This window comes from Patella vulgata, chromosome 1 (genome assembly GCF_932274485.2).
Source record: "Patella vulgata chromosome 1, xgPatVulg1.2, whole genome shotgun sequence".
Lineage (NCBI taxonomy): Eukaryota > Metazoa > Mollusca > Gastropoda > Patellidae > Patella > Patella vulgata.
This window is the reverse complement of record NC_065879.2, coordinates 27332582-27356182: the sequence shown is the minus strand read 5'-3', so window position 1 is coordinate 27356182 and position 23601 is coordinate 27332582. Positions and strand designations below refer to the sequence as shown.

General features: G+C 35.2%; 1 protein-coding gene across 1 annotated transcript in view; it reads right to left on the bottom strand.

Moving 5' to 3' along the window:
• The window catches only part of LOC126811479 (ATP-binding cassette sub-family C member 5), a 68189-nt gene extending 47613 nt beyond the window's left edge, over positions 1–20576 (bottom strand). Inside the window, exons 1-2 of the mRNA XM_050537148.2 lie at positions 20445–20576; positions 14115–14270 (exon numbers count right to left, since the gene is read on the bottom strand). The gene's annotated coding sequence lies outside the window, so the exon portion shown is untranslated. The remainder of the gene's footprint in view (positions 1–14114; positions 14271–20444) is intronic.
• Between the last annotated feature and the right edge of the window lie 3025 nt (positions 20577–23601).

The following is a 23601-nucleotide window of genomic DNA, read 5'->3' as shown; positions in this document are numbered from 1 at the left end:
TAAGATACCAATTCATCATGAACTGCCAGACAAAAACCTTAATTATCTAAGAGCTAAATCTGCCTAATGCAGTGTTTGTTTGGCTTCAAATGTTATATAAATTATTATTTAAACATTTATTCACATGACAAGCCTAAAATGACAATAAACTCTATGAGCCACTGGATGGCTCTGATTTTAAGTAATTATTAGAACACTGCTGCCAATTAAGAATTTTTCCTCGATTGTCAAGTACCATTATTGATCCGAAAATAAACAATCTAAGCTACATTGTGTCAAAACTTCAAACACTCATGACTTCACACAGAATAAAGTAATTTGACTAAAATTTCAAAATATTGATTTTTCATTTTCTATTTTTGAACTATTAATTATCTAATTCTTACATAATGTATTTTTAAGCAAGATGCAAATTTGTTAAAATCCTACACCACCTTTTTATTTGTCTACATGTACTTTCTATGTTAGAATTATAATATGATGGATATATATAGAATAGCGAAATAGTTTCCTCGTCATGTCAATATTTGGCTTTTCCTGTTAAAACTCAAACTGTTAAGATATTTATTTCCTTTTGAACACCTGTTAATTCAAATCTAATTATGTCATCTATTTTTATCTTTTATCTAAATGTATGTATGATATTTCTAATGACCAGAAGAAAAAATCAAATTATATACCCATATGGCCACAATAAATTAAATAATCATTATGCAGAGTCTATCATTGAACCTGTCTTTGATATCCGTATGAAATGAATTGTTAGAGATTTAGAGAAAATTTAATTTAATTTTATTTCAATAATTTGCTTGTGTTAGGGTCTTGAACTGTTGGAGGAAACCAGAGGACCTAGAGAACATCCACACGGTTGGGAAGGGGACACTTATCATGTACAAGCTTGGGATAGAAATCAAGACTCAAATGGCAGATCTTATAATTTAAAGCCCATGTGATAGACTACTGGACCATCCAACCTCCCTGAATGAAATGCAATGAGGTTGACATCCAACTGTTCTGCACCAACAGGACTAATGAAGATATGTACATGTATTGAACTATAACAAGCCAACAGTGAGGCTGATGTCCCCCGCCGAAATCCCCAAATAAATAGATGACACATATTAATTAATCGCACATCTATTTTTTTCAAAAGTATCGAGCAATCAAACTGATTATCAACTATACACTAAGTTTCATCACTCTCTATCAGATAGAATCAAAGTTATCTTGTCCCAAAGCATCGACCAAGGAAATTGCTTATCTCTGCTTAGCTTTAGCTTGATATGTTAATCATTGAACTCAGTCAAGACGAACATCTACATCAAGTTTAAACATTCTACCTCAATTAGAAGCAGAGTTGTTATGTTCCAAAGTCTTGACCAATCAAAATGCTTATTGCTCCTTAGCCTAAGCAGACAATTCTCATCATTGAACATAGTCAAGGTATTGATGTAATGAAACTATACACCAAGTTTCATCACTCTCACTTAATTAGAACTAAAGTTATCGTGTCCCAAAGCATCAACCAATCAAATTGCTTATCTCTACTTACCATAAGCAGAAAATACTCATCTTCGAACTCTATCAAGGCATTGACATCATAAACACCTACACCAAGTTTGAACATTTTAGCTCAATTAGAAGGAGAGTTATTGTGTTCCAAAGTCTCGGCCAATCAAATTGCTTATCGCTCTGCTTACCCTGAGCAGAAAATGCTCGATATCGAACTTAGTCAAGGTATTGATGTAATGAAACTATACACCAAGTTTCATCACTCTCACTTAATTGGAACTAAAGTTATCGTGTCCCAAAGCATCAACCAATCAAATTGCTTATCTCTACTTACCCTAAGCAGAAAATGCTCATCTTCACACTCCATCAAGGCATTGACGTCATAAACACCTACACCAAGTTTGAACTTTTTAGCTCAATTAGAAGGAGAATTATTGTGTTCCAAAGTCTTGGCCAATCAAATTGCTTATCGATTTGCTTACCCTGAGCAGAAAATGCTCATTATCGAACTTATTCAAGGTATTGATGTAATGAAACTATACACCAAGTTTCATCACTCTCACTTAATTAGAACTAAAGTTATCGTGTCCCAAAGCATCAAACAATCAAATTGCTTATCTCTGCTTACCCTTAGCAGAAAATGCTCATCTTCGAACTCCATCAAGACATTGACCTAATAAACACCTACACCAAGTTTGAACATTCTAGGTCAATTAGAAGGAGAGTTATTGTGCCCCAAAAAGTGTGATGGACAGACAGACGGATGGACAGACAGACAGACGGACGGATGAACCCATTTTAATAGTCCCCTGCTTTCTTCGAAAGGTGGGGGACAAAAAAGGTTTGCCAGCTGTCAAGGGTTTTTATGTGCATGCAACTTGTGTACAGGACCTTGTGTTTCCATCCCATCAGAATGACTAGATGCTGGTCGTTGCCAGGCTCTCCGTCCTACATTAGTGACTAAAAGAAACCATGCTAAAAAACCCAAAGACATTCTTGGCCAAGGACTTCCACTTGCTCACCGTGCCACTGTGTCTCCACAGTACTATGATTGAAAACGTGGTTTCAGTCGTGGAGTAATCATGGTGATCCTATCAGGTCTCATCATATATTGAGGTTGGTCATGGCAATCGTGTTGACCTAATGGAAACATATCCAAACATATCTGCACATAGCAGATCAAGGACTCAATAGGGACAACCCTATCGTGACAATGTGAACCTGGCAAAACAGTAGGTTATTATGTATTATGTAATGCCAACTACAGTCCATCCATGACAGTTTTAATGATCCCTCATTTAGGGATTTTGAATCCCTTGAGAACTGTGAATGTTTAATCTTTAAAAGGAATATCAGCTAAAATTATACTTTAATTCCATTCAGTATTTACAAAGATATAATTTTTACAACAGTGGACATTTTCTGCAGATGATATAACCAAACAAGCATCACTAAGAAGTTGGGTGAAATCTTTTGATGGGACTCTTGTTATGATAATCTACATAATTTATTACATACTGAGAAGATTCATTGTCTGTATTGTTTATGGTAGGATTTAACAAACTACTAAAATCAAATAACAAACTATTTATGGATAACAATTACTATGGTTTATTTCACTGCGACGTTCAACAAGATTTCACAAGTCGTTTTCAAGCCTATAACTATAACACAAATAAAAAAATGACTTGTGAAATCTTGTTGAAACGTCGTAGTGAAATAAACCACAGTAATTGTTATCCATAAATAGTTTGTTATTTGATTTTTGTTCCAATTACTAAATGCCATTCAAAGAATAAACTACTGAAATGTTTGTATCAAAACATCAATATGAATATAATTCCCTGACATTTGTTTTTATTGTAAACGTTTTTGATTATTCTATGATGCTAGATGGTTCTAAATTTTACCTGTTTTGTTTACATTAGATTATTTTCCATACAGGTATAACAAAATTGCAAGAAGTATTAGCTGAACCTTTTCACAGTGTAAACTCTACCTTACAATCTGCTATCATTGAATATATCTGTCTTAGGGTAAAACTAATAGTAATAACCGCATTGATTATATCAATGAAGGACTCCGGCAGCTAAGTAACCGTGAGTTTTATAAACCTCTACCACACGACCAAACTCAATCCTTCGAACAACGAAGAAATCCACAATTGGATAAAAGAACCGCCAGATCGCTAAAAGTAAAACACCCCCAGAAGGCCAATCTTCTACATGCTACCAAAAATCCACAAAATCAACAACCCAGGCCGACCCATAGTATCGGCCACAAACTCTCCCACTGAAAGAATATCCGAATACCTTGATTACCACTTAAAAACAATTGTCACAGAGTCTAAATCTTACATCAAGGCCACCACACACTTTCTTAGGAAACTCAACACTCTCGGCCCTCTAACTACCAACACTATACTGTTTACCACAGATGTATCCTCCCTCTACACCTCCATCCCATTTAATTTAGCCATTAAGAGTTGCAGAGAAAAACTTCAGCAAAGACCTGAACAAACCACACCCAATTGGCTGCTATTACGTATGCTCCACTTAATTTTAACCAAAAACTGCTTCAGATTTGATGATAAATTCTACCTCCAAATCAACGGCATCTCAATGGGGACTAAAGCTGCCCCTAACATCTATGCGTATGGCATATTCATGACCCAATTTGAAGAAGCTATACTTAACAGAAGCCCCATCAAACCTCTCGGTTCCTTTCGATACGCACGAATATCGAAAGGAACCGAGATCTTTGGGTTATAAGCATACATTTCAAGTTTAAACCAGATCGGATAAAAATTGTGACCTCTACAGTGTTCACAAGCAAAAAACATTATTTTTCGTACAATCATGGGCCATAATCCATGAAGTTACGGTCTGATGCATGCCAATATCGAAGGAACCGAGATCTTAGGGTGATAAACCTATATTTCAAGTTTCATTGAAATCGGATAAAAATTGTGACCTGTAGACTGTTCACAAATAATTGTGGACGGACAGACGGACGGGGGCGACGACAATATATGTCCACATGAAAATGTGGGCGTATAAAAACACAGAGATATCATCATGCACATTCGGCATTGTTCCGAATGCGGCCACTGGTACAAGTGTCGCTCCAACTTATACCATCATCTCAGAAAAGACCACAATTTCACCACCACAGAAATCAACGAACTCAAGAAACAACTTTTAACGGACCACTCACTCAGTAAATTTCCTCCAGACACACCTTCCTCTTGTGTCCCGGAAAAACCGAGCCAGTGGATCCCTCCGTTTGAGGCTGAAGTGCGACCACCTAAATCTGCCACACTAATCTCTAACACCGAAGCCACAGCGATCGCCATAGCGGTTGATTTCGATGAATATCTCAACAGTATCACTCCCATCTCCGAAACCAACACCACAGATTCTAGCACCAGCACCTCTTTAAAAAAGATTCCTTCAGATCACGATGTCGCGGCACCTGCATACCACAACCTCGATTTCAACGCCATACTCAACGAATATAACATCACTTTTTGACGAACACCAATGTACTGTAATAAATATTTTGTGTATTTGTTTATTCATCTATATGTTTTTACTTGTTACTCACTGTAATCATTTTTTATTATCAGCATATCATTCCACCATGTTAACGCGAATATTAATTTTCTCCATTTTTATTTCTGAAAATCTAAAATTACACTTATTGACACACCTAAACAAATCATCTTGAATAATCCTGATCATTCCTAGCTGATCAGGATTAATCCAATTCACTCAAGACCAATCCTAAACGTTCATATTACGTCACAATCATTTTACCTATAAATACTGTACGCTTCGCTCCATCAAATCATTACTCAGGAAGGTCACCTTTATTCCGAAACGTTTAGAATAGATTAGTTTATAATCTACGAGGAGTTTGTCTATCTTCTCTGGTTAAAGGGGTAGCCTTTCTACTTATTTCATCTTCTTCCTGAACCCCTTGTGTATCGCCGAGATCCTAATTTAGATGTCCTCCGGCTACTAGCCTCCAGCTACTTTAGACCTTTACGAGAGTTGTTGTCGTCTTCAACCACTTATTTTGGGCAATACTTGAAAAAATTTTTTAAAAAAACAAAAAAACACACCACTGACTTAGTGCAGAAAGGCAGACATGTGATACTGATATGAGACTTGTTTTAATCCACATTCTTTTTATCGTATTATATATAAATCAAGCACTTATTTGTTTACTGTATTTTATGTTGAATTTGAATCCCAACATATACTGGTACTTAGGCTGTGATTAATAATCCTCATTTCACTATGATTAATAATCCTCAGTTATAATTTCACTGTCATTACTAACACTTACATTAAGTGTATTGATCTATAAAGATAAACTAAGGGTTATTTATATTAATCACAGTGAAGTTGACTGAGGGTCTGAGACCAATGTGAATTTGAATATTTTCAGCTAACTGGCAATGAAATTGAAAAGCTTAGTTATAATTTCACTGCGATTAATAACCTTCAGTCAACTTCAAATGTGATTAATAACCCTCAGTCAACTTCACTGTGATTAATATAACCCTTAATTGGTTATCTTTATAGACCAATGCATTTAATGTATGTAAATTTGAATATTTTCAGCTGACTGGCAATGATATTAAAAAGCTTGAAATTGTACAAGCCATATAAAATTATATATTTCAAAGAATCTAAATAAATAACAGTAAATTCATAGTTTATATTTGTAAAACGAGCTAACAGTGAGGCTGGATTCCTCACCTCAATCTCAAAATTAAATAGCTGACACTCATCATTTATCTTTATATAAAGCATCTAGCAATCATATTGTTTATCACACTAACCATAAAACCCCATTATAAAACTTATAGCCCGTTCAGATGCTTATTTTTAAACCAGTCCATAATCGCTGTTTTTTTTAAGACAGCATCGTGTTGCGTTCACACGTACTATAAGCCAAACCAGTTTAACTATTCTGACCTCTTCGGTCGGAGGTTAGAGTTAACTATGCATGGGTAGCATCATATTCTTTATTCGGTTCTCGCATGCTTTCGATAACATTGGCACTGTCTGACCTCAATATTTTTACAGGAATGTAACTAATTGCGTACTGCGCATACTCGAAGCAAGCTGGAGCCGGGGTTTTTAAGCCAACCCGTTCAGACGGTTAAGACGAACCAGTTTAAAATAAAAAACCTTCTCGAAGACAGGTCGCGAGCAGGGTTTTTTAAACTGGTTTATTTGCCCCACATTTGCGTTCAGACACTTAAGTTAAACTGGTTTAACGATCCCCAGGGTTTTTAAACCAGTTCAACTTAAGCATCTGAACGGGCTATTAGTCAAGGTACTAAGGACAAATATGAGATACAAATTTGAGACAAATATTATGAGATACAAATTTGAGACAAATATGAGATACAAATTTGAGACAAATATGAGATACAAATTGAAATTTAAAATCTGAGATATACAAATTTCAAATTTAAAATCTGAGATATACAAATTTCAAATTTAAAATCTGAGATATACAAATTTGAAATCTGTGAGATATATCAATTTGAAATCTGAGATATACAAAAATTAAATGAAATGGGGAAAACGTATTGTACCGTTCAACATTTCACTTTTACATCGTAACACAGAATTCACGACATGAAATTAGCCAGTATGCAAATAAGTTCAGACCAATCTATTTTTAATCACGTGACATCTCGCGTGAAGAAAACATAATTTTCAAGCAGGGAATTTCCCCCGGCATGAGACCTGCAACCGGGTGTTGATTTCATGAGTTTTTTTCTACATAAAGAAAGAAAAGCAAAATATCTCAGCTTCCACATATAACATACGAGTGTACAAATAGGCGTGGACGTAAAAGATCCCTTGGCAGTTGGAATTCGATATAAGAATAGGCCGTAGGGCCGCTGCCCGGGCAAAATTTCCATCATAGCACACCGTATGGCTTATGTCCGTCTTCATTAGCCCAGTTTAGGAGCAAAACAGGAGGACGTTAAACCCCATTTCATTTCATTTCATAGACTTTTCTACGAAGAATTTTACTCTGAAGTCGCCAGGGTTTTGTGTGTGCGACAGTCCATGAGCAATGTGGACATAGAAAGTTGCCACAACAAGTAACAACCATCCTGCCCTTCATGAGAAGTATACATAATACAAAATATAATAGCTCAACAAATAAAAGGAGAAGAATGAACAATGGCCCATGGATGGGTATTATATAATTTATAAACAGGATAGCATTATAATGCAAAAGATGACAGCACCAAAAAGAGACAGTCATACAGCTTAGATCTCGCGTGATTAAAAATAGGTACTGATTAAAAATAGGTACCATGTGAACTAATTTGCATACTGGCTAATTTCATTACTTGTTCTGTGTTACGATACACAAGACATATGTCGAAGGGTACAATACATAGGGCGAGTGTCAAATGAGAAGATGTCAGAGTTCAGTGTTTAAAGTTCTGGGTAGATGGACTTCGGCTTGTAGTGAAATGTTTAATGACAAAAAGTAGATGTCATTTTACACGATGTATTTGTAAGTACCGGTATTACAGGATTTTTTACTTTTGACTTAGTCCAATTTACACATTACATTCAACATTTGCAACATTGGACATGTAATAGCACTAACAACATAGCACTGACTTTTGACTCAAATCCCCCGTGGTAGCAGTGTGCTATGAGGGGAAATTGTGTGAGAATGAGTGATATGGTGAAGGATGGGTTGAATATAAAAATACAAACAGATAACACACCCTTCTAATAATATTCTCCTTAAAATAGCTCTAGGTTAACAGGAAAGCCTACTTTAAACAGAGAGATAAACTATATACTCATCCTGTCAACAAACCAGGTCGACTTGTACATGATTAGAAATTCTATATCCCAAAGCTAATAATATGATAGTAATTCAATTACAACTTTGGACACTAATAATTTTCAGATCACCACCCTATTGTACTTTTGCTTTTTATTATCTATTTGCCAACCAGAAATCTTGGTCACCAGTATGTCGGGTTGAAAGATTATGTTGCATATTCACAGATTGTTGCATATTTTTACTTTTGTTGGTAATGAAACATTTATAATAAAGTAAAATCTGATTTTAGAGTAACAGCTCATTAAGTAATTATCAGAAAATCATTAGAATTTGTTTGGCCCATGCCTGTAGAGCATCCACAAGATTTTTCAAAGTGATCAAGGGCCATAACTCTGGCAGTAATTATCGGAAATCGCTGAAAATCAATAGGCTTCGTCGTCTCATGACCTTAAACACTGTGTATAAATTTAAAGTTGGACGCAGAATGACAGACGGACGAACGGATGGGGTGACAACAATATACGACCACATTTCAATGTGGGCATATAAAAACTGATTCTCCTCTTGAAAAGTTATCCATATGAAATAAATGAATAATTTTATCGAGACTATTACTTGTGTTTGGTTGGGAATAAATAAATGTATTTCCGAGGGGATGTTCAGAGAAGATGTAACTCATTCAATTTCATTGAAGGCCTGATTCAACATAGTACATAGTTCACATTTCTATTACAATTGTGCATATTCACAGAGAGTAACAAATTAATATTATATAACAGAATGTAACAGATTTATTTTAATTCTAAGAATGAGTCTGTCTGGCATGAATCTTTTTCGATACATTGCTCTTAATTCTTAAGACGTTTGTTGCATCAAAACGTGCATTAATAACAGCATCCATACATATACACTTTGTTAGACATAGTCATACATTTAATAATACATATTACAACACATACATGAACACACGGGTAATATTTTCATACAAACAGTATAGTACATATATATATCTAAAGAGATTCAGTTGCCACCAAATTTGATTTTTACAAGTAGATCTCTTATCAAAAGCCCAAAACACATATAAAGCCACTGCCTTGGCAATAGATTTTGGTGGGTAAAAGAAATTAATATAACTGTAGGAAATTTCAGGATTTACCGTACTGAGAAGGCTGGGTATAAATGGGATACTTGCAACAGTTTAGCAAAAAATGTTGTTTGTTTTCGATCAAATTTAATGTTACTAATGGTACCCTTTTTAATATTGCAGATTATAAACAATTTTATATTGCATTTAGTAAAAAACATGAAAGATAGAAACTAAACTGTTTTTGATCATAATGCAAGGAATAAATTTACTCATACAGGTTAAGACCATTAATTTAATAATTCAGTGTTATAGTTAGCCAGTAGTAAAAAAGAGGATTATAAACCTATTTATAAATCATCATACAAGATATTATATGAAATAAGTTAAGAAGGTAAATATGTGAGGGAGGGACTTAAATTTAAGACTACATGCACTATCCTTTCCATCATTCACAAAGCCAGATTTATAATTAAGTTGTAAGCTTACAATGAATAAAAAAAAATATGTTAAAACTCTCATTTGAATGTTGCCAACAACTAATTGAAATTATCATACAGAGATTGCACATTATAATCAAAATGACATTTGTAATGTGAATCATTCTTTCAGCCTTCAACTTGACTGGAGTGCACACTTTCAAAATGATTAGCTGGTAAGGCTCAAATGATGGTAGGAGGATTAACACGAGTGTGACTTTTCTGCACTAGTGAACACTGTTGTCCTTATTTCCAGAGATCACAGCTTTTCCATAATAGTGCAGTCAATTTACGAAAATAAGTGGGTCAACCCCAAAAAAATTGCAAGAAAAAAGTTTTTTTGATGGTTTTTGGTAGCGTTGGGTGTACTGAATGACATCCAACAAGTTTACCAAAATTGGAGTACCGGAATGTAACAAATTTTGAGGGTAAAGTTTGGGATTTAAGCCATTTTCCTTTAAAAGGTACAACTTCAGACAAACAAAAAGTCGTCAATTTTTAAGAGAAACACATGAAATAGTGAGGGCCTGCATTAGGTTGTCGGGGTCACAATTTTATATGGCATGGTTTTCATAGATGTCCGGTGCTCTCTTGAACCATTTTCGGGGATAACCTAATGTCCTGAAAGATGAGTGAAGCAGGACTCAAAAAAGATGCGCAAGAAATTATTTACCAATTTGTTCTTCACAGAATGAAGGGTTATGCCGTCTCTAATGCATGAGGGTGCTTTTCGTTAACTGAGCAACTTTAGCTAAAATAAGTGCCAATCTCAGTTTGCTGGGCTATACAACGTTATAGTTTGCATCACATTTACTGTTATACATTCATATGACCTTAATGTAACGCCTGTAGCGGATCTAGAAGCGGTGAATAGGGTGGGGTAGGTTCCAAACCTAGGGTGCCATCCATCATCCCACCCCACAATCAGCATAGATCTCATCCCACAAAGAGCATAGATCATATTGCCTATATTGTTGTTTTTGGTTCGTTATCTTGACGGAAAGTAGTTTTATTCCAGTTGACTTAAAGTTCATGTCATAGTATGATTGTTAATAATTTTTTGTGAACCTTAGGGGCTGTGGCTACAACACTGAGTAATCCGAAAGGCAGAAAATTTGGAAAATTTGAGTCAATATCATGGCTTTTGAGATCATTGCTGTGGTCAAATTCTTGTGAATGAGAGGATTAAAAATGGCAGTCAATCGGACAGAATCTCGCGATTTGCCTGTCAATTCCGCCTGTTTTGTGAGAGTTGACAAAACAGTAGTACAGTCTGTCACCCCACGCTCTACCGGTACTACTAACAGGGCGGTTCTCTATAACCGTGAATATGATAGTGCTGAGATAGTATAATACCACAGAGGAGTGGAATAATATCAGATAGCAACGTAAAATATATAACTGAGATTTTAATTATTTGGGACTGAGCCTGAAAATTTTAGTCAATTCCCTGGAATTTGAGTTTGTTGATGGGAGAAAATTCTAATGAGCGAGAGGATAAGAAATTGGACAGAATCTCAGGACCTGCCTATCAAATCTACCTGTTTTGTGAGTGTTGACAGACCATTTCTACAGTCTGTTCCCCCACGACCCACTGACTAGTGGTACTACTAACTGCGAGATTCACTATAAAGTATAACCGTAAATATGATAGGAGAAGATAGTATAAGACCATGAGGAGTGGAAGAATGATGACATTATGGAATCAGCGCCGTAGGCGTTAAAAACTTCAGATAGCGATAAGATAGTATAAGACCATAGAGGAGTGGAAGAAAGATGACAATGGAATCGAGCTTCCTAGGTGCAAAAAAATTTCAGATATGGATGTATAATAACTGAGTTTTTGATTATTTTGGACTGTGCCTGAGGAGACTGTCTCATGGGGCCGGGCGCTTACAGTTTAGGGTTTTCTTGAATATTGATTAGGCAAATGTCTTGGATTTTACTTTTTACCGCTTTAAGGGACCAGTTAGCGCTACTGGTTGGGATTTTATAAATAGAGTACACCTAAATAAACGCAAAAATGCATAAAAACATTTTCTTGCAATTTGGAGGGGGGGGGGGTAAAATCATAAATTGACTGGACTATAAATCAAGATTGGCACTGAGTTGAGACTACTCCATCCAGTTGGTGTCTCTTGAACCTCGGCAATCTCTCCCTAATTGAGTTGCTCTCTAAAATCTACATGTACATGTATAGGACCTCAATCAGTTTTATAACAATTGACAGTGTCCTTGAGACAGCTCCGTCAATTATTTACTGGACAAATATTACATAATTAATATAACGATTGGTTACTAAGCCAAATGATGCAATAGGAATTTTCCAACACAAGTGATAAACATGATATTCTGGCTTCACCTAGAATCATCTAAGTTTTTGGTTTCATAAATCTTTTTATGTGTCAACCATTCAATCATTTTTTTAAGTACACGTGAGATATGACTTCTCTACAATATATACATATATGTGAACCCAATAATTAGTTAAAGATACAATACATGTATGGTTGCAAAAACCATAGTACTACATGATGTCCAAAAATTAGGAACACCATGTAATTTAATTACTGAATGATAAATGAGTAATTAAGTTCATAAGTGTATTTCCGTGACAAATAGTTTATGTTAAATATTGAAATTCATTTATTGATTTAAATGCAACATGTAGATTGAACATAAACATATAATCTTAAATCACTGAATGCAACGGTAAGTAATGTATGTCAAATATCAATCAAATAAGATTTTTACTTGTCTTTACTACACTTAATAATCAATGATATCCAAAAAATCCAATTTCTGAATAAAGTCAACTTCAGTGTTCAACAAAGCCAAATTGTTCTTTCTTGTGTCACAGCGGAGCCATGGACCTTTTACCAGATTAAAAAGTTCATGGTGGAATGCAGTTTTGACTTTATCTGTTTCAAATGACTGCAGGAACATTCACCAGTTCAGTTACATGCAGAACTGTCTGTTACAGACTGACAGTTAACAACAGCTGAATTATAAACATGTTTGGATATGATATTCAATGATTTTAATATAGCCAATTCCACTCCAACCATTTATCTTTAACAGTGCTTACATCTTATAGATGGTTGTAAAAAAGTCAATAATTTCTTAGTGATTTCAATATTGAAATAAAAATATAATACAAATAAAAAAAAAACATTTTGGTTGAACTTTTTAAAAAATCTGTATTCTCTCTAAAGGGGCCCACTGGGGCCCTTTAATTGTGCAGCTGTGCCATGTGTGCCATGATTAATCTGCCACTGTCAAGCTGGAAGGCTTTTTTTCATAATACCGGTACACAATTTGTACTTTTCCATGGAGGACAAAAGCTAGCTTCAAACTAGCTCGGGGGGGTGGATGGCTGAATGGTTAGCATGTGCGCGCTGTATCAGAAGGTCTGTCATTGAGTCAACTGGCGTGGTTTTGATTCCCCGGTTGTACATGACAAGGATTAGGGTCACCTGTCCGACCTTGTGGGTTTTCTCCGGGTCCTCCAGTTTCCTCCCACTGCTAAAGACCCCTAGCGAATTATTGAAATAAAATTGAACCATGTGTTAGTCCCAAAATGACCTAGTTTGTGTCGAGTGTTAAACCCCATTTCTCTCTCTCTGTTTCTCTCTCAAACTAGCTCCACCAAGTAAGGTCTGAGCGTTATTCGCAAGATTGTTGAACCATTATCAATAGGGAACAGAAAACCAAAAGTGCCATATAAAATGGTTCAACTATTTGCTTGGGACAAAAAAGGCTAGCTTCAAGCCAGATCTGAGCGTTTCGAATTGCTGCACCATTATTTTAAGTAGAAATGGTATTTAATGATTTATGTCTCAATCAATGCCTGAACAATGCTAACTGGAACCAAATTACACACTCTGAAGAAAACGTATCTATCGTAAATATAGAAAACTAGAAGAATGACCGGCTACGCTCCGGGGTCATAACCCCGAAACCGGAAGTGGTAGACTAACGCCACCTGGCCTATGTTACTCCCCGGTCCGAGCTACCCCTATACCCAAAATTTCTGACTCAGGGCATACCTAGTGTAGCTGCCAACCCCGAACAGACAGACAGACAGACAAACGACAGTTACAAATATTAGTATAGATAAAATAATAGTCAGAATAACATACATCTACACACATCTTTTTAAAAAAATAAGATTAAGACCTTGTTAATATTACCTCTCTTCCAAAACCTTATATTTGAATAAATCCAGAATCTTTAATAGAACTTCATATTGAAGAGATTTCATAACTCTGAACTTCCTCACTTTTTAACTTAATTTTTTTTCTCTTCCAAGTTACATGTACGTAGGCGTTCTTAGATGTTTACGGTTTCTGAAATAAATAGTTCATTTTATATTGGCAATGATTATCAGCTGCTTTTCTCCTACACTAGTTCTAGACGACAAGGTCAATATATAACAATATTTCGCTTCCACTTCCCATTATCCAGTCACCTTTTTGTACTGTATATCGTACTGTATATCAACAACACTGATTGGCAGGCTTATGCAGACAGAGTGTGTATACATGTGAGATAACACATAACCAATAGAATGCAATAATAACACCAACCAGTAAAGGCTTACATCTGATCCTACTTTAAGTCAAAAATCCACAAGAATAATACCCGAAAACATGTTGTTCAGCACATACACACACACATAACATGTTTTCTACACGAGATGAAATAACAGGGTTTTTTTTTGGTTTTGGAGTGTGTATTGTCATGTTTACAAATAGCATGTTTGTTCATTAAATTCCCATTATTAAAGGGGAATTATGCTAGATTAGATAAAGAGTTGACAGTTTTCACTATAATATTTTAAAAAAATAGATAAGGTAAATAGAGGTTAATAGAATATTCTGAAAATTACAGTCAAATTGCTCCACTCTTATTACTAAAGTCGGTACGATAAAAAAACAGTCTCGATTATCCAATTTTACGATTAATTACTTTTCAAAAATGTATTCCAATCCATTAAATATCGCAGGCTAGCGATGGAATCAAGAGTTGATTATAGTCTGCATAAGTTAATTAATGTCTAATCAATAGGCAGATTTAGCTCTTGTATATTGTATGTTTAATCTGTATTATAACTAACCATTTTCATTGCCTAGTTGGTGCAGAAAGGTAGGATATTCAATCCCATCGTTTGCATTTTTCGGAAAATATCAAACTTCTCAAGATATAATCCATGTCAAAATATCAACGCTGTCGCTAGATAATCTCCCAGCTTAGATTCAATCAGATTAAAAACATGCCCATCAATTTGATTCGAGAAACATAAAGATGGCCATAGGCAACAGATTCATATATCACTCAAATCAAACACAGAGACTTTAATTAACCACAAGACCCAAACAAGAAATCATTGGTCATGAAATAAATTGAAACAAAAAGTGTACATGTAGTATCACTATTCGGTGATACATCTGTCATATATATTTTAAAATGACCATTGTCTAACAGTTGAAGCAACAGTGCCATCAATTAGCCAGAGCAGACATTGCCCCTCGAGACTATCAGACTCTAAAAACAAAGGGGTGTTTTGCCCTTCTAATTGACAGACTTACTATGAATATATTTCATTATTTTTTGTTGAGTTATTTCTTTTTTTAACACCTGTATAAACAAGCAGTTACCATGCAAGATACATCCACATTTTGCAAGAGTTGGACAGAAAACAAGCTAAAGAAAGCAATTTTTCATACAATCAGGGGCCATAATCAAAAAAATTACGGTCTGATAGGCAAAAGTATTCAAAGGAATCTAGACCTAGTGGATTTTAAGTTTTATATTAAAATCGGAGAAAAGTTTTAACCACTAGAAAGAAGGTCCACAACCTTGGTACTTTTTTTACACTATTTACATAACAGGACATTTTGTCTGAGAGTTTTGCCCCAATTTTCACAAAAATTCAAACTCGGTCGTCATTAAGGTGTAATGGTTATATAATTGAAGGGTTATTAAAATTGGATAAAATTTATGACCTTTAGAGGATCCACAAGCTAAAAAACACAAATTTTCATAAAATCAGGGGGCCATAATCCAGGAAGTTACAGTCCGATATGCGCGAATAAAGAAAGGAACCAAGATCTTTGGAATATTTAATAAACCTATATTTTAAGTCAAAATTGGATAGAGATTTTGACCACTAGAATGTTGGGCAATTTTGGTCCGATTTTAATTCAACGATCATTATGGTGTAACAGTGATACATTTGAACCGTTTTTAAAATCAGAAAAAAATTGTAACCTTTAAGGTTGCATAATCTAAGAAAAGGGATTTTTCGTACAATCAGGGGCCATAATCCATGAAGTTACAGTCCAATATGCACAAATATTGAACAGAACCAAGATCTTTGGATTGTAAAATAAACATGCATTTTAAGTTTCATGAAAATCAGATACAAATTGTGAACTCCGGGGCTATAATCCAGGAAGTTACAGTCCAATATGCACGAATATTGAACAGAACCAACATCTTTGGGTTGTTAAATTAACATGCATTTTAAGTTTATCAAAATCAGATACAAATTGTAAACTCAGGGGCTATAATCCAGGAAGTTACAGTCTGATATGCACGAATATCTTTGGGAGATAAACCAATATTTCAAGTTTCGCACACAATGAAAGAATAGAATCGACAATATTTGACAGTATTCGACACAATAAATCAGGACTGTTGGAAATCACTTACATTTCTGTACTAGATTCCTAAATTATTTTGGGTTTTTTTAAAATTAATGTTTATTATGATTATAAAATCCATTAATGTTTAGTCTCTTTGTTACTTTAATGCCATTGTTGACTTTTTACAATAACCAATAACCCAAGTGCATTACATTATGTCACAGATTCTAAATCTGTAACAAAAAATACCCCTCAATTATAACATGACAAGTACAGTAGCAGTATGATTCTGTGGCTCAAGTACAAAAATGTCAAGCACTATAATATTAATCGGTGACAATCACTGAAATACTGAAATTTGAAGCTACATATATATATATGTATACACCATTACAAGTATCAGTATCAAACTACACAAAACAACTTGCTGAGCAGGTTGCTCTGGTTTTCAATAGTGTGAATTTGCTAAACTCATGTTTAGAGGCATTAACCTGTGAGAACATTTTGAAATTTATTCATTATTTTTGTGCAATCTCAGTGAATTTTATACCAAATATTGTAGCCATGGTTGAAGAAGTATATATCTAGTTCCCCCCTCCCCCCCGACACAAAATTTAATTTTTTTGATACTCTATCAAACAAGTTAGGGCAGGTGACCTGAGATCGAAAGAACCCCATTTGACACAATCACAGACCTTTATGAACTGAAACGCACCGACCATCAAGTTTCGGATAAAAAAGAATGAAAAATCATTGAAACCAAGCAAGTCTTCATGCCAATCAAGAACAGCCAATTGCCTGCATTTCTGACCAGTTGTTAATTTAGAAGTCAAATACTCGAACCAAGAAACACACAAAACAGACACAAATGGGTCGCAAAGTCTCAATCGAATGGCAACCTCTAGCATCTGGTTATTCCAGTCTACACTGGTAGTATTTAGTGCACATGCTCTCCAGATTGCATGTCTTTTTTTAGGCCTAAAATGTTATCTAAATTATTAATTATACATTAATTAACTTATCCAGACCTTAATTAACTCTCGATGGCATCGCTAGCCTGAGATATTTACTGGATTATGATCCCATTTGCTGCTCGACTTCCATTCATAATTTAATCATGAAATGGATGATCGAGACTATGTTTTTTATTGTACAGACTTTAGTCATGATGATTAAGGCTTGGCCGAAATTTAAATCGCTTAATTATCGGTTCATAGTGGATCAATTTGACTGAAATTTTCAGCAAACTGCCTTTACATTATCTAGTTTTTATCTACATGTATTATAGTGAGACTGCCAGCTCTTTATCTTATCTCCCATAATGTATCTTTAATTTAGGTAGAAAGCCTACTTTATATGGAGGCAGACCACCATTAAATTTTACCATCTCAGTACCCACAAATTGTAGTTCGTCTATTTATAGCAATTCTCTCTCTGTCTCTATTCTCGCCTTTTGCATGCCCATTTTTGTTGATTTTTTGGTCCAGAATGGGCGAAGAGGGTTTGAATTAAAATTTTCTGCCAGGTTTGGGTAAATATTCATAATTTAGAGGCGGAAGGATAACAGGTTTATCAGGTTGGTTACGGTGATATGTACGGCTAATAGTTACATATTTTTAGCATGCTTCTTTAAGTTTGTCAACCTCACACAAATTTTGGTGTGAAGACATGACCATTTGCTTCTCTGTTAGATAAAAAAACCTCATCTCTTAATCCTCAATGTTTTGAGATAAGCGATGGGGCTATATAGTTTCAAGTGGCAAACTCTGAACGCTAATCACATCGGGCTTCGAATAAGCAAAATTGACAATTTTTTCTTCAAAACAACGATTGATTATTGTTATTTATAATATTTCTGCCACATTCAACTACAATTAAGCAGAAAATCCTACTTGACACGGGTACAAATCCCCTCTTTTGAAATTGAAGCGATAATAGATTGCTTTCTCCGACATTTTAAATTTACATCTTTAACACATAAAGGCGGGGCCTCGTGTACAATAACCCAAGTACCGGTACTATAACCTGATCCAAGTTACGCAGAAGTAAAACACGAATGCCTGTATTAATTTTGATAAAAACAATGCTTGATTTACTTTATTGTCAATATCTGCTGATAAAAGAAAGTTGTTTCAGTAGATTGGGTTGTGTATGTGTAATATTAAGTTCTAAAAGTATGAAATTAACTTATTTTTAAGATGTTACATGCATTAAAGATACATTATGGGAGATTAGATAAAGAGCTGGCAGTTTTCACTATATATAATAGTTAAAAACTAGATAATGATAATGTAAAGGGAATTTGCTGAAAATTTCAGTCAAATTGATCCACTCTGAGTCTGAACCGAGATTTTAGCGATTGAATTTTTGGCCTAGCCTTGATCATCATTACTTAAGTCGGTACGATACGATAAAAAGCATAGTCTCGACAAGGACCTTATAATACATGGACTGGTTACAAGAAGCAATATCGTTAAATGCCTGCCACGTGAGACTTCGCGCTAGAAAACACGAGAGAGAAGCCAGTAGCGATATTACTCAATGTCTTCGCTAATTAGCTATATTCACCCATTTTCATCGTTTCGTTGTGTGTCCTGAATTTACCAAAAAATGCTATTTATTACTTCATATTTTTCTGACATAATTCTTATACACGGAAATCTAAGGCATTGTTTGGAAATTTTTTTTTAAAAAAGTGAAATATAATTAATTACTTCCTAAAAACAACGAAAATAACACTTTTGACAAACAAACATAATTTTATGAAAAATATGTGATTTTATTTTTGCTTTCAATCAGTGAAACATTTATCTTTGGAATTAATGATCCCTTTCTCCATAAACTTTGATATCTTATTAACATTTTTAAAAAATTATTTTGTTTTGTGATATTTTCAAGTACCAATGCATGTATTGTACAACAATCATGAATAAACTTGTATTTGATTTGAACCAAATTATCCCACAGTGTTGCCCAGTTTCTTTTGATAGTAAAAGTGAGAAATTTTGTTTAAAATAAATTTAATTTTATTATCATATTATTCAACAAAATATAAACATCCGACGGCTCGCAGATTTATTTTATAGCTGTTGTAAGCCATTATACTCATAATGGAGCAGTACGTATGCCAGGTAACTACAGACGCCGTGAAGGGACATAACTCGTTAATAACTTCCGTTTGGTCGTGATTGACACGTCTCAAATTACTGTGACGTGTCTCAAATTACAGCGCGGCACCCATCTCTGGTTAGGTTATTAAGCCGTTGCCAGTCCATGTATTATAAGGTCCATGGTCTCGATTATCCATTTCATGATTAAATCATGAATGGAAGTCGAACAGAAAATCGGAACCTAATCCAATAAACATTGCAGGCTAGCAATGACATTGAGAGTTGATTATGGTCTGGATAAGTTAATTAATGTCTAATTAATAATTAAGATAACATTTCAGGCCTAAAGAAAGACCTGCATTAGGCAGATTTACCTCTTGCATAAGGAAACTAAACCACCCAATCGCAGTTAAAAATACACGCACATCAGACGTATATAGGCCTATATCTCAACGTTTTTAGCAATGTTCTTATAGCTATTTCTCTGTCTGGGGAATTAACACTGAAGTCAATGTGGAAATTAATGGTCTGCTTCCTGATATAAGCTTAGACTGGTTGTCCGGTGAAAATGATGACCGCCACTGTCAAATATGAGTAGGCTGTTGAGAGCATCAGACTGGTTGTCCGGTGAAAATGATGACCGCCACTATCAAATATGAGTAGGCTGTTGAGAGCATCAGATCAGCCTACGAAAGTACAAGCCAACATCATCCCCATCTGCGTTTGTAATTGTTTTCACTTTCCAAGCCGATTTAACACTCACCTCTTCCGATAATTTCAATAAAGATACCATCAACACTACGGTACTTAGTTTGTTTACTTCTTCTTGTACTTGTAGGCTATAGTACTACCCATATCTTAACATGTAAAAAAAATGCGACGATCGACTTAATCAACAAAATCGGGAATAAAATTTCTCAAATAGAGTTGTTTCCCTTTAGGTAGTCTCCGTAATACTAGGACTACTAGGACAATGAGCACAATTTTTGTTTGCCAAAATCAAAACTGTTTGACCACAACCAAGTACCGAAATGTAATGTCATTCCGAAATGCAAAAAAAAATATTATATGGATATTAATTAGTTCTGATATAGTCATATACCTGATTGCATGTCCACATGAGACGTTCGCAATATTGATGGGAATACCTCAGGATGGTCACTTTGAATAACAAAGTGTTACAAAGTCTAGCCGCGGTTAACCGGTTTGAAACATCATAATATCCGGTTATGCTTTGCCTTTTCATAACGTCGTGTTCGATGCAAGAAAAATGGCGACCAAGTCGACAAAGCGGAGAGTTAAGAGTGTTGTCTGGCATTATTTCTGCAAACTAGACGGCGGGAAAGCGAAATGTAACATTTGTGGGGCAGAGTTAGTGTCTTTAAATTCCACATCAAGTTTAAGAAATCATCTTTCACATTTACACCCGGCTATTGACTTAAATGGAAAACCCGCCACATCAAGTTTGTGTGCGAGCAGCGGCATTTTTTCTTACCATTACCCGAGTGTCACGAAGGATGTCGGTGGTACATTGCGGGAAAATGGATTATCTGATCTGAACGCAAAGCTTGACGAACTGACAAGCACAATAAGATCTTTTGTTGAATCATGTATCGTGGATTTAACACCAATAAGTTTATTGAATGGCGAGGGATTTAAAAGCTTTTGTCGGAAATTAAATCCAACTTGTAAACTGCCAAATGTAAAATCAGCAAAGGATATCTTAGAAAAATTATACAACGCCAACAAACGGGACCTAATAGAGTGTCTGAAGAATGAAGAATATGTCTCATTTACGATGGATGCTTGGTCAAATTTTACAAATGAAAAATATCTCACCCTTTCGGTCCACTTTATTGATGAATACTGGAATTACCAAAACCGTGTATTGTACACATATGAAGTCCAAGGCCAACACACAGGAAAAGATATAGCTACAGAAATTAATAATGTTTTAGTTAATTTTAAAATAAGTTGTCTTAATATCGACTGTATAACCGTGGCTTGCAAACTTAACATGGATGTTTGTAGATCTGAACTAGGCTATCCTACGATGAAATGCATAGGAAATACTCTTAAACAGAGTGTTATGGCGGGACTTTCAATACAAACTATTCACAAAACAATTGAATCTATAAATCGAATTATTTCCTATATTTGTACCTCAGAAGTGGCAACTGCTGCTTTCAAAGAAGAACAAAAGCATCTAAACCTACCCATACATCCTTTAATTGAATGTTCGTTAGCTCGGTGGAATTCTGTTTATTTTATGCTTTCTCGGGCATCAGAACAAAAATTGGCAATTTTATCTGTTATACAGAACGATTCGATTGTCACTTCCGAAGATGCTGTAAGGCTTGAAATATCTCAAAAGGACTGGCATGTTGTTGAAGAAATCTCCATCACCTTGGAACCCTTACACTTAGCATCGACCGTAATTTGTGCCGAATCTTATCCCTTTAGTAGCATGGTATATCCGCTAGTAAAAGGTCTAGTCACAATTCACATGAAACCAACTGACAAAGATTCCATTGATATTAAAGAGTTCAAAAGAAAGGTATCTAGCATTTTATCAAGTCAGTATTTAACAATAAGTGATAACGAAATATGTGTTAACCCATGGGTCATTGCCAGTACTCTGGATCCTCGCTATAAACAAATTAAGTTTCTCGACGATGAGCAAAGAGAACAGACGTGGAATCATGTACTGGAGTTGCTAACCGAAATCAAGCTCAAACATGCGACAGAAAGGCCAAGTAATCTCGAGCCGCAGGCAAAACGCCACAAATCATCAGCCATGCAATTTCTTTTGGGTGATTTTTACGATTTAGGGGAGCAATCGTCTGAATCGACAGAAGCGTTATTTAAGCAGGAACCTGTGGATTATGAAACCTCTGAAGAAAATATCCTGGATGATGCAAAACAGGAACTAGAATCGTACAAGTTAGAAAAGGTGGTGTTGAACACGGGAAGCACCGAGTCCTTGAATTCGTTACTGTGGTGGAAGTCACATTTCAAACGTTTCCCTACCCTTTCAAAACTAGCCAAACGTTTCCTTGCGATTCCAGGAACAGCCGTGTCGTCCGAAAGAATGTTCTCTGATAATGGGAATGCTTTCCACCAGAAAAGAGCCGCCCTTGACCCCGATACTATTGACAAGCTACTGTTTATGCATGACGTGCCAAGAAAATAAAGATTATTTAAACTACTTGTCATTTGATTATAATTTAACACAAGGTACAATTTTATGGATACACAATTACTGAGTTTGAAACTAAGCGATGTTTCGACGAGGATACTCTCGTCTTTATCAAGCAAAGTAATTGTGTATCCATAAAATTGTACCTTGTGTTAATATGTTCAATTACTAAATGTCAATCAAAGATGATTATCATTTACATTTACAATTACAATGACTATTGAAATAGTCCGACGGTAAATAATTTGGCAGTGTAAAATGATCGATGTTCAACGATTTTGCAGCCAATTACTAACCAACGGATTTTCTGCTTTCCTCGATGAAGATTTGTCATTGTCGAAGCTAATGTGTCATTCCAAACGACTAATGAGTCATTAGTTACTTTGGGCAATTATTTTCCGTTGATAAAATTACATAAGATTTCCCAGCTGGACTAATACTTCCATAATATTCGGAATCAGTTAATCTGACTTTGTTTTATTTATTTCACTAGATGACTTTTGGAAAATCTGTCGGGAATTGTAACACTGGCGACGGGAACGTTTTTAGCTGCTTTATACTCGAGACCAATACGCCAACCGTTACCACGAACCCTATTGACATTCATTTTGTCATCGGGAACTTCCTTGGCCAGGCTTAAAATTTACTTTTTACACCGTCTAAATCTTGATCATCATATTGTTCTTTGGCCGGGTTGTCTCAGTTTACTCGTAATGCTACC